The following is an 8,915-nucleotide window of genomic DNA, read 5'->3' as shown; positions in this document are numbered from 1 at the left end:
TACATTTTAAAAGAAAAAACAAGGAATGGGAGTAAATACCCAGTGGAAAGGCACTGAAAGGTGTGGATGAACAGAATATCCTACAATAAGAACAATCAACATCACTAAAATAGATTGTCACATTGCTGATTGTGAGACTTTGCTGTGCGCAACTTGGCTGCCACATTTCCTTCCTATATTACAACAGCAACTATACTTTAAAAGTACATCATTGACTATAAAGCAGTTTGGGACATCCTGAGGTTATGAAAGGTGCAATATAAATGCAAGACTATCTGGCTGTCTGTACTTATTTAGTTATTTCCTTCTTTATTTCTCAAATGAATAATTCCCTGAAAGTGCAAGTGTAAGTTGATAAAGCCATAAAAAACTATTAGCATTTTGAATTTTATTAATGGAGGCATAGGCTTAGAAATTGTACAAGGCTCGATAAAGGGCGGGGGCACTACCCAGCGCTATCTGTCTGCGCCCTTTCTAAGTGGCCAAATTCATGCTGTGTGCTCATTTACATGATTGCAGTGCTGATCTCAGCGCTAAATGCGCTGCTGATTGGCTTAGCGCTTAACGGGGTGGTGGGGCGGCCAATAACGGGTGCAGTCTACCAGTCTATAAAGTTTTATTGTGTTCCTAACACAGATGAGACTGCACACAGGGAGGTTAAAGTTACAGTGACCTCAGTCTTTATTAAGATACGCCAGAGTGAGGAACAGGCCTTAGGGGCCGGTTTATATACAGTGCTCACTTCAGGGGATGCGCTCCCTGCTGGCGGAACATGGGAGTGCATGCTTTACAGATAAATTTGGCCGAGGGTCTCTCCACCACTTAAAGGGAAGGTGCTTTGTTGCAGAAGCATCTCATTGTCAGGTGAGAAAAAGCCATTCCTTACCAACCTAGAGAAAGGGCGAGAACTTTCTCAGATGTCTCAGACTGGAGGCTCTGGTCCTGGGGGTCCAACATCAACGGGATGTCCTATACTCGCATGGGGGGCAAGAGGCCTTCAAAGGTAATTAGGAGAAAGATCTGGGAGGAGATAGCGTAATCCGTCATGGCAACGAGTGTTGTCCCTATGACCTGAATCCAGTACTGCAAAAAGTTTAGTGACCTCACACAGCTGGTCAAGGTGAGTGAAGGCTTTAGCAAATCCCACCACCTGCACCACAAGCCCCACGCACTGCTCAGTGCACCACATCCCATCATTTGCCTAACAACAATCTCTAGCTAACACCGCTCCTACCTCACAATCATCGCTTCAATTCACTCTCACACACTAAACACTGCTGAAACACTCACACCCACATCTCACACTTTGCACACACTGCCAGTTATTCAAACACGACGGGCACATTACCCCAAAAGATTGCACTACATTCACTGACACACTTCCCTATCTCTTGCAGACCAAGGTTGTGCAAAACCGCCACGAGCAATAGCAGACTGGAGGCTGCCAAGCAAGGATTGAGAACTTAACCTGGAGAAATAAGTGTTGCAAATAATTGGAAGGAATGTGAAAGAGTCCGTGGTGAGCAGAGAAGTTGAAAGCATTGCTGATGATGCCGATATGCTCACGCCTACTTCTTCTCACATCCCACTTGCCCCTCATCCCACAATCTTTTCTCACTTACAAGCTGCTGATGGTGTATGCATGGATATCTTGCTTTCCCTCCCTCCCCTCACCACAACTCGACCCCTATGCCCTTCTGCTTTCAGATATCCAAGAACTGCCAGTAACCCATCCTGTCCCGGAACATGAGGAAAACACTGATGGAGGAGACGAAGAGACACCTGCACGGCATCTGATACCAGCTCGGAAACGCCACAGCGTGGGCTTCAAAGGGTAGTATAGAGGTGGGATCTGCATGTGATGAGTCACCAGGTATGAGTGGGCTGCAGCCAGGCCAGGGGAAAAGGGTAGATCGAGGGCCAGCTCCCCAGAGGGCAGGTTCGTGCACAGGTTCTGCTCCACCAGACTCAGATGATGATCTTGATGGGACAGCTTTCAGAAGAAGGGTGATGGGCATGAACACAGAAATGTCAGGTGCAATGGCAAACCAGCATGAGAGCCTCTTGTCAATGTCAAGGAGCATGGAGGAGTCCGGGTCCAACATTGTACGGAGGTTTTGCGCAGAGCTTGGAGTCCATGAGGAAATGATGAGCAACTCCGGGAGACACATTATGGACCCAAATATGCTGATGGGTGTGATGAGCGATCTCGCAGTTTCCATTACAGCACAGGCGGAAGCGACCCAACTGTTGCAGATGAAGCTCGGACTGCTGGTTTTACGAGTGCCGAAAGGGGTTTGCAGAGTGTCGCAGCAGGTTAACAATCTGTCCTCTAACTGATTGCTAGGATTGCCGAGGCACTGTCCTGGGGAGTGTCAGTGGCTCTGTGGAGCAAGAACCTGCTGTCCTCTCTCATGATGGCAGCATTCCTACTCCCACCCCTGCCACTCAGCCATTGCCCTTGCTGCTGTCTGTCAGCTAGCCAGCCCAGACTGCTGCAGCCCATGCCGAGGTGGCGCAGTCTACTGCTGGGCCTTTTAGGTCCAGAATGCTCGAGGTCGTCCTGCAAGGCTATCTGCTGTCTTCCCCCACTGAAACTCAGCAGCCTTCCACCAGCCATACTGCAGCCACTGGGGGAGCACTTTATAGGAGCACAAGAGTAGGAAAAGGCACATGAAAGACCAACTCTAAGGGAATGCACAAGTGTGATTAGTTGACTTTGTTCTTCTGATTTCAATTTGATAAATTTATAAATTTTGTTTGGAATGTGTGTTTTGTAGCGGCGCTCATTTTAGCTTTGTGCCCAGGTGGACGCTGTAATGTTCCATGACAGAGGGATGTGTGATGGGGAAATGATGAGCAACGGGTATCTGGCATTTCATTCTCTGATGAGGTGCTCACGGACAGTCCATCTGGAACAGGGATCTGCTGCCTGTCTCCTTCCTTCCTTCCTTCCTCCTCTTCCTCCTCCTTCACCTGAGGTGGTCCCGGACCCCTAGTGACAAGGGCTGCGCCCTCATGATGGCCAAGTTGTGGAGCATGTAGCAGACCATCACAAAATGGGTCACCCGCTCCGGTGAGTACTGGAGGGATTTTTCCAAGTGGTCAAGGCAGCCGGACCGTTGCATTAGCAACTCAATGGCCTGCTCAATGACATTGCTCATGGCAGTATGGCTGTCATTATATAAGTGCTGGCCACGAGTGGTGGAGTTGCAGAGGGGAGTCATCAGCCAGGTGCAGAGCGGATAGCCCTTGTCTCCGAGCAACCACCCTTGGTTTGACGTGGTGGCTGGAAGATTGCTGGCACACTGGACTTGCGCAGGATGAAGGCATCATGGCTGCTACCAGGATAGTGGGCATTCACCACCGTGATACGTTGGGCGTGGTTGCACAACAACTGCATATAAGTGAGTGGTAGCCTTTACAGTTACGAAACATCTCAGGATTGGTATACGGTGCCTGCAAAGCCACGTGACTGCAGTCAATGGTGCCATGCACCATGGAGAAGTTCACTATCCTGGAAAAGCCACATGCGTGCTTGTCCTGATTTCCTCTGTTTAGAGAGAAGACAACGAAGTCCGTTTCCTGGAGTAGACAGCCTCTGTGACCTCCCGGATAAAATGATAGTGGTCGAACTAGGAGATGTTCCATGAATGACGAAAGAGATGGAGAGTAAGATGAAGCAGAAAAAGAGCATGTATGACAGATGTCAAGTTGAGAAAAAAAGTGAGAATCAGGCTGAATGTAGAAAGTTCAGAGGGGAAGTAAAAAGAAAATAAGAGGGGCAAAGAGAGAGTATGAGAATAGAATTGCAGTTAACATAAAAGGGAATTCAAAAGTCTTCTATAGGCATATAAATAGTAAACAGATAGTAAGAGGAGGGGTGGGGCTAATTGGGGACTATGAAGGCAGAGGGCATGGCTGAGCTACTAAATGAGTACTTTGCATCTTGAAAGTGGTCCACGTTGTCCAGGGCTGCACCATGGATCTTGATGCCTGGGGGCAGTGCTGTGTGGTGGGGCCAGGTTGGTGGAGGACCTTTGTCTTATGGATGTTTAGTGTAAGGCCTATGCTTTCGTATGCCTCAGTGAAGATGTTGACTATGACTTGGTGTTCAGTCTCTGAGTGTGCGCAGACGCAAGCGTTGTCCTCATACTGTAGCTTGACGACAGAGGTTGGGACGGTCTTGGATCTAGCCTGGAGACGATGAAGGTTGAACAGGTTTCCACTGGTTCTGTAGTTTAGTTCCACTCCAGCGGGGAGCTTGTTGAGTGTGAGGTGGAGCATTGCAGCGAGGAAGATCGAGAAGAGGGTTGGTGCAATGACGCAGCCCTGCTTGAACCCGGTCCGGATGTGGATTGCCTATTATCAGCAAGGGCAGACATCAACGACAAGGTTCAACACCACCTCCAGTGCGCCAGCGCAGCCTTCGGCCACCTGAGGAAGAGAGTGTTCGAAGAGGAGATTTGATAGAGGTGTTCAAAATCATGAGGGGTCTAGACAGAGTAGATAGAAACTGTTCCCATTGGCAGAAGGGTTGAGAACCAGTGGACACAGATTTAAGGTGATTGGCAAAAGAATCAAAGGCAACATTTTTACAGAGCAAGTGGTTAGGATCTGCAATGCACTGCCTGAAAGGGTGGTGGAGGCAGATTCATTGGTGGCTTTCAAAAGGAAATTGGATAAGTACCTGAAGGAAAAATATTTGAGGTCTATGGGGGAATGATGAGTAGTGGGACTATAATTCTATGTTAGCTATGTCACCTGCTGCAGACTGGAAAGATTCTGTAGCTAACAGATTGATGGCCACAGTGACCTTGAGGGCCACTGGGAGAGCTGCCATCGCCCTGCTCTGAGGCTGCAGGCCTGGTTGCAGGAGTGGCAGTGTTCTGTGACCACCTCCTTGGTGAAGCCCTGCGACCACCTCCTAATACACTGTTCCTGGCTTCAGTGCATGTAGGAGAAATGCTCCCAGAAGATCCTAGGTGAGTAAGGCCTTTTGCTGAGAGCCCTCTTGCCCCTCCTCCTCCCTCTGAGCATCCTATCCTCTTCTTCGCTCCCTCTGCTCCATTTCCCCAACATACTCAAGCACGAGGGGGACTGCAAGTAGAGTCCTCATGACTGTGAGCAAGTGCTGTGAGCAAAAGCCTTTGAATGAGAAGCAAGGTGTTCTCTACTTGCAGCAACACTTCCTGTGTCCTCAGCAATTGTAAACACCTTTAGAAAGCTCCAAACAGTGGCACAAACTTCAACAGAACCAGTAGAATTGAAAAAGCAAGTCAACTGCAAATTGGTGATGAATCTTTTAAATAGCACTGCTGGTGGCTCTTTCCTGCTGCTGAATGCTTGGTCAGCTGGTCGTGATTAGGAGAGGGCGTTAAACTAAGCGGCAATGTCCAAAATGGCAGTTTGTGTATCAAATCAGCGTTGCACACTGATTGATGTCGCAATCTGCCGGCTAACGACTTTCCCAAAATGCCGGTGCCAGGTGACCCACTAAAGCAGGTGGAAGCGAGTCGGCTGCCATTGTTTCCTCTCAATGGGCCTTAACGGCCGGCGCTAACCCCCCAAATTTCTAGGCCACAGAGTGAAGAGGTAATGATAAATTTGTACAAAACATTGGTTAAGCCACAGTTAGAGTACTATGTGCAGTTTTGGGCATCTGTTTCTAGAAGAAAAATGTGAAAATTTTCGGGAGCTTAGCTTAGATTGACTAAGATTATGCCAGGGATGAGAAACTATCGTGGCACGGAGAGACTTGCGCTAATGGGGCCGAACTTACACAGATGTTTCAACAAACTCGCAGCCTTATTCAGACAGAACACTATGGAAATAGGTCGAGTCCCAATCTATGCCGGGGTTTCCTGTATCCCCCTATAAGGAGGTGGAGCCTCTGCCCACTTCTTACAAGAACATTGATGTGCAGGGGGTGGGAACGGGGTTGCAGACTCCCTACCCTGGGAGCTCCCACTTCCCGAGCCCATATGGGATCTGGTTTGAATAGGGAAAGAGCATTTCCTCTATTTGGGGAGGGGGCGGTCAGTGATAAAACATAGAAACATAGAAATTTACAGCGCAGGAGGAGGCCATTTCGGCCCAGCATATCTGCGCCGGCCGATAAAGAGCCACACGGCCCTTGGTCAGCAGCCCTAAAGCTATGAACAATGACGGAAAGGCAAAGAGCACCCAGCCCAACCAGTCCGCCTCACCACAACTGCGACACCCCTTATACTAAAACATTCTACACTCCACCCCAACGGGAGCCATGTGATCTCCTGGGAGAGGCAAAAACCAGATAAAAACCCAAGCCAATTTAGGGAGAAAAAATCTGGGAAAATTTCCCATCCAGGCGATCGAAACTAGTCCAGGAGATCACCCCGGCCGTATTCTATTCCCTGCAGTACTTACCATTATATCTGCTCCGTCCAACAAAAGGTCATCCGGTCTAATCCCAATTACCAGCTCCAGGTCCGTAACCCTGCAGGTTACGGCACTTTAAATGCCCATCCAACCATCTCTTAAAAGTGGGTTTCTGCATCCACCATTCTTCCAGGCAGTGAGTTCCAGATCCCCACAACCCTCTGCGTAAAGAAGCCCCTCTCAAATCCCCTCTAAACCTTCCACCAACCATCTAAAACTATGCCCCTCGTAATAGACCCCTCCACCAATGGAAATAAACCCTTACTATCCACTATCTCCAGGCCCCTCAATATTTTGTACACCTCAATGAGGTCTCCTCTCAATCTCCTCTGTTCCAATGAGAACAAACCCAACCTATCCAATCTGAGATCAATTTAATACCGTCACGGAGTGAGGAGAGACGGTAGGTGAAATATCTTCAAACAGAGAGTTTTTGGAGCATGGAATGCTTTGCCATAGGGAATGGTTGAGATAGAAACTATTGCATCTTCTAAGTGAAAACTGAAAAAATATTTGAAGCAAAGAAAGATTCAAGCCTATGGGGAAAGAACAGGGCAGTGGGATTAATTTTGGATTTCTCTAGCAAAGAGCCAGCAGCGACATAATGGGCTGAATGGCCCCCTTCTGTGCTGTAAACTTCTGTGGACCATAATTTTCTGTAGCAGGGCAATGAATGGGGTCTGCTGTTAGTTAGATTTGCCTTTGCCCATTTAATCGCGATGATATTTTGTGTTGCAAGTTGCTGAAAGTGCGAGCCGATAACTTCGCAGCGAAGAAAAGCCAGGCATCTGAAACCTGAGTGAACAGGGAAAGCAACTGTGTATCTCCTTAACCAATCAGATTGAAGGATTGTGAAATTAACGTGCAAGGACTGAGAAGGAAGTGTAAATTAGAGTGGGCGAATTCAATGTCAAATCAAGTACAGTAAGAGAAATCAAGAGAGGAAAACAAAGATTGGATTAAAGGAGAGAGAGAAAAAAGAGACAGGAAAGAAAATATAAAAAATGTTTTAATTTTAAATTTTATATTTTTTAAATCTCCAATAATTAAAACCTGAAGGAATGAAACCCCACACTTGTAATAGTTAATTTTCAGTGTCAAAGAGGTTGGCAGTAATTAATACTTACCACATCATTAAAAGAATATTCAACAGCTAATCCAGGCTTAATTAAATATGCACGTACCTTAAATAGCTCCAAGATAGAATTCTTGCATCACTTCAGAGCAGCCCTAATTTTCTGTGGTGAATTTAGTTTGTATCTACTGCACAAACACAGCAACTTCATGTCATTCAATGCATTTCAATGGTGAGCCAGCGGAGCAGTGCATCTTGGACAGCAACTTTTAGATTTTTCCTGCTTAACCGTGCATTGGTTCTTGCCTGAAGTTGCTGTATTATTTACGCATAAATAATGGCTAGTGCCATTGGCCTCACCATTATTTTGACAGCAAATTATAATCCATACTTCTTTTTTCTTGCTGCCTGCCTATTCTCAGATGATTCAATCTGAGTCAGGCCTAAGGCCACTTGGAGCGGCAGTAAATGGGTGTCTGCCTGATGTTATCAGAGCAAAGTGGGGGGAGGCGCCATTATGTCCCTCCTGCTTTATTTGCATAGGATAGCTCTGGTGACACCTGCTCCAGGCATACGCATTCCACCCCCTCCTCCTCCGACAAATTTCCAGAAATCCTGGGCAACACAGAGGAAACAGAGAGCCAGTTTCACAGGGCTCCACCCCCTTTTCCGATGTTTTGTGTTAGAAAGTAAGCACTTCCTGCGCGCAAAGTGCAGGAAAATCAGCCCCATAGAGTTCCTAGTTTGTCTTATGTCTGATGGCTTATAAAAAAAACACCTTCTGTTTACTTTTACTGCCCTGAGCTGGTTTCCCTGTGAAGGGTTTTGTACTGATTAATCCTGGAGGTGGCAGGGTTTAACAACAGCAAATCCTGGCTGATTCCTGTATGAATGATCAGTCTTGGTGTTCCCTCATAAGTTCCACCTACAGGTACATGCTAGATAAATATGGGCTGATTTTAACTACTGGTGGAGAACAAACAACTGATCGTGCCAGTGGGAGGCATGAGCCATTTAATAGCCAGGGCCACATTTGCATTGTGCTGACAAGCTGCAAGCATCAACTGAACGCCCCGTCGCAACTTGTCAATTCTGTTGGGCAGGAGATCATGCGGGGAGGGGAGATGATCCAGGAAGGATTGGGGTCTTCGGACGGGCTAGCTGTGGGCCAGATGTTTGATGGCTCAGGAGGCGCACTCTTGTTTCTCCTGGCTCAACCAATAAAACAAAGAATTGGACATTTCCTGGGCTTGTGAGTAGCCTCCAGTGATCCCTTTAAAGACTACCAGTGCACACTCCACCAATTTGTACTTCAAAATTGCAATCCAGATTTCATGTACATCATAAGACCCCGATTTGTCCATTATAAGCGGCCTCCTGTCTGAAACAGGCGGATGCTCCGGCCGCCCATCTCAAGACC

This window comes from Pristiophorus japonicus, chromosome 5 (genome assembly GCF_044704955.1).
Source record: "Pristiophorus japonicus isolate sPriJap1 chromosome 5, sPriJap1.hap1, whole genome shotgun sequence".
Taxonomy (NCBI): domain Eukaryota; kingdom Metazoa; phylum Chordata; class Chondrichthyes; family Pristiophoridae; genus Pristiophorus; species Pristiophorus japonicus.
Note: the sequence above shows the minus strand (reverse complement) of the source record.